Here is a 4,267-nt window from a genome sequence, read left to right as displayed (position 1 = left end):
TAAGGAAATAGTGGGGTCCAATTAGCTGTTAGTATGGGTCTGCACTTAATTAGCATGAGGGGGCTTCACAAGAGGAAGCTTGCCACTGCATGGGACTTTCCAGTCTGGGCAGGTTCTGTTACTTCCGTTGTCTTATCAGGCTGTCTCATCAGGACTTGACACCGGAGGAAGCTGCTAACTGAAATGTTGGTAGCTTGGGTTTGCTTCAGCCTAACACTTACCATACACTGTTTTCAACTTTTGCAGGTTTTACTGTATACAGATACTCTCCTCCTTTAAAATTAATACCAATCCAGATTACCCGTAACTTTCTCAAAGGGAATCCTTCTTTGTATTGTGAATCCACTCCTGAAAAGGAAACCACTAACTGATTCAGAATAATAAATGGTGCATAGAGTATAGTCCTTGAGAAAATGTGGTGCTACCATCATTTATTACCTCTGAATGACATGCAATTTGCAATTTTATTAGTTGTCCTTATTTTCTCAGCATTGTTCATAGTTGTTTTAATGATGGAAACAACTAGGCCTATTATTTAACCTACATCTACCTGACTCAGGTCCAGAATATTTACGTTTCAATATGCAATGAGTACTTTATCCATTAATATAAATCATTAAAATGGGCAAGAGGTCTTTTTGAATGAGCAGATTTGTGAGCATCACTCAAACTGAGAATTGCTTGGGATGGTCACTAGCCCCCGTTTGGCTCTCCAAATCCTTATCTGCAAAACTTTGTGAGGATATAGCCCATTACATGTATACTTATTTATATATTTTGTAATGTGCTATACTATATGCTCAATGCTAATGTAGCACATCCATCATAAAACATGCACTAAAATACCAAATAAAAGAGAATTATTTAAAATGAAATAAAAATTTTAAATATTATTGTGGTCATAACATCTTGGTTATCACTGAAAAATAAATATCATTGTTATCGATCACATTTTAAATAAGAGCAATGTATTTGAATAGGTTTCATCATTTTTTTCTAGTCTTGGTATAATATATTGTGATGCAGTGGTAATGGGTTCAGTTTGTTTACAGATTTGATTTTAATAGCTGTGATAGCAGAAAAATATATTTTAAAAAGCACTTAACCTAGATGGAAGAAATGATTTTAAATCACAAAATTCATTTTTTTAATCTCACACAGTAATTATACTGAAGTTGAAACTGACCTATTAGGTGAAAGATACTAGATTTTAAACATTCCATTTCCAACTTTTGACATGTATAAAACCAAAAACAAATTAGTTGTCATCAAGTTGATTCCAACTCACAGAGACCCTATGTGACACAGAGAGAAATGTTTCATAGGGATTTCTTGGCTATAAGTTACAGGAAGCAGATTATCAGGTGTTTCTTCCACAGCCTCAATGGGTGGGTTTGAACAGTCAGCCTTTAGGTTAGTAGTAGGGTGCAACCCGTTTTGCCATTCAGATAAACTTTTTATATGCATTTTTATAGGTAACTTTGGTTACTAACAAAAGTCGTTTCCAAACATTTGTTTCAAAATGCTCTTTCTGTAGCACAACTGAGCTATTACTTTCTCCTTCGCTGTTAAACTACTTTTACCTTGACGTTTCAGAGTGTCTGTGACTTTAAAAATATTTGCTCAGTGCTATTTTTGTTACAAATGGTGAGTTGGCTCTGACTCCTAGCCACCCTATGGGTAACACAACAAAACATTGCCTGGTCCTGCACCATTGTCTCAGTCATTACTATGTCTGAGCCCACTGCTGCGTTCACTGCATCAGTTTGTCTTGTTGAGGGTCTTCCTTGTTTTTGCTGGCCCTGTACTTCACCAAGCATGATGTCTTTTTCCAAGGATTGGCTCCTCCTAATAACAAATCCAAACTAAGAGAGACAAAGTCTTGCCAGCCTTACTTCTAAGGAGCACTCTGGCTGTACTTCTTCCAAGACAGATTTGTTTGTCCTTTTGGCAGTCCATGGTATATTCAGTATTCTTCACCTACACCATAATGCAATGCATCAATTATTCTTTGGTCTTCCTTATTCATTGTCCAGCTTTCGCATGCATATGCATGGATAATACCATGGCTTGGGTCAGGTGCACCTTAGTCCTCAAGGTGACATCTTTGCTTTTCAATGCTTTTAAAAGATCTTTTGCAGCATATTTGCCCAATGCAATATGTTATATGTCTTCTTGGCTGCTGCCTTGGGTGTTGGTCGTGAATCCCAGGAAAATGAAATCCTTGACAACTTCCATCTTTTTTCCATTTATCATAATGTTGTCTATTAGTCCCACCGTGAAGATCTTTATTTTATGTTGTTGGGATTTAATCCATCCTGAAGGCTGTAGTCTTTAATCTTCTTCAGTAAGTAGTTAAGTCCTCTGCTTTCAGCAAGCAAGGTTGTGTCATCTGCATATCGCAGGTTGTTGAGGAGTCTTCCTCCTGTCTTGATGCCATGTTCTTCTTCATACAGTCCAGTGTTTTGGTTCTCTAGGGCTGCTGTAACAGACATACCACAAATGTATGGCTTTAACAAACAGGAATTTATTCTCTTACAGTTTAGGAGGCTAGAAGTCAAAGTTCAAAGTGCCAGCTCTGGGGGCTAAATGAAAGCCCCTTGACCTTGTGCTTCAGCTCTGCCTCTTGCCTCCGACTGACTGAAGGTGGAGGCTTCTTTTATCTCAGAGAGCTGCTGGCTGCTGAGTCTGACAAACTTAAGGTTGACAAGTAAAATGGCACAGTCCTAAATTTTTCAAGCAACAAAGCAGACCACTAGTTCAAGTCCAGAAACAGTCTCAAGATTGGCAGACAACATGGCAGGCCACTGTGATGAATACTTAGCCAAATGCAGGATTTAGATGTGCCAAAAAGCTAGAGATCTTTCTCAAAGTGTCTTCTTATATACTAGAAACAGACCACATCCCTAAGGCAGCTACTCAGCTGCTCACAGCAGATCCCATCACAGAGTTGATTACCAGTTTCATCATGCGGAGTAACTACATCCAGTTGCCTAGTCACTCAAAATCAGGTCCAGCCAAGATGACACACAACTTAACTACACATCCAGCTTCTCAGATTATTTGCTCAGGATGCAGATTTTATAAGTATGCTAAAAATATACAACCCTGACACTCACCTTTCCTAAGTGGTATACTGTTTCGGTCCTCTAGTGCTGCTCTAACAGAAAAATACCACAAGCGGATGGCTTTGACAAACAGAGATTTATTCTCTTACAAGTTAGGAAGCTAGGAGTTGGAGTTCAAAGTGGCAGCTCTAGGGACTGGGTGAAAGCCCTTTGACCTTGGGCTTCAGCTCTGCCTCTTGCTTCCAGCCCACTGAAGCTAGGGGCTGTAGGCTGACAAACCCAAGGTCAACAAGTAAAATGGCACAATCCCATGATTATCAAGCAACATGGCATGCTACTAGTTTAAGTCCAGTAACAGTCTCAAGATTGGCAGACTACATGGGAGGTCACTGAGATGAAGACTCAGCCAAATACAGGATCTAGATGTGCCAAAAACTCAGAGACCTTTCCACCATTTTCTTATATACTGGAAGCAGCCCACATCCCTAAGGCAGCTAATCAGCTGCTCACAGTAGATCACCATGGAGTTGATAACTAGTCTCATCATGAGGAATAATTACATCCAGCTGCCCAGCCACTTTTAAAACTAGGCCCAGCCAAGTTGACACATAACCTTAACTACCACATATACCAAAATCAAAAAACCAAATCTGTTGCTGTGAAGTCTATACCAACTCATGGAGACCCCATGTGTTACAGAGCAGAACTGTGCATTGCTGGGTTTTCTTGGCTGTAATATTTATGGAAGCAGATTGCCAGGACTTTGTTCTTTGGTGCCACTGGGTTCGACATTTAGGCTATATTTGAGCACAAACCATTTGCACCATCCAGGGACCTCAAGGTAGCATATTTTTGACAACTAATTTGACCTCAATGAAGAAGTCAAAATACTTTAGCAATTACCAGAAAGAATGGATTTGCATAAAGTTTGACCAAAGTCAGGGGTACATTGTGTGCCTGTAGAAAAGAGAATTTCTCTGTGGAAAGCTGACTAAAGCTATTTAAGGGTCAAATCCATTAACTTGACTTCATAGGACCAGCGTGTTGCAAACTATAAGGACATGAAGTATTAGGCCCTGACTAAGATCTGTAAGTAAAATATTTTATTCCTTAATCAAATTATAGTAGCATTTGTTTCCAGGTCAGAATAAGAGAATTCACTGTGGCCATAAATATCACAATGGAATTTTCTTTGGTCC

This window comes from Orycteropus afer, unplaced genomic scaffold (assembly GCF_000298275.1).
Source record: "Orycteropus afer afer isolate SDZICR_OR568_19922 unplaced genomic scaffold, OryAfe1.0 scaffold00464, whole genome shotgun sequence".
Taxonomy (NCBI): Eukaryota; Metazoa; Chordata; class Mammalia; order Tubulidentata; family Orycteropodidae; genus Orycteropus; species Orycteropus afer.
This window is presented reverse-complemented; position numbering follows the sequence as displayed.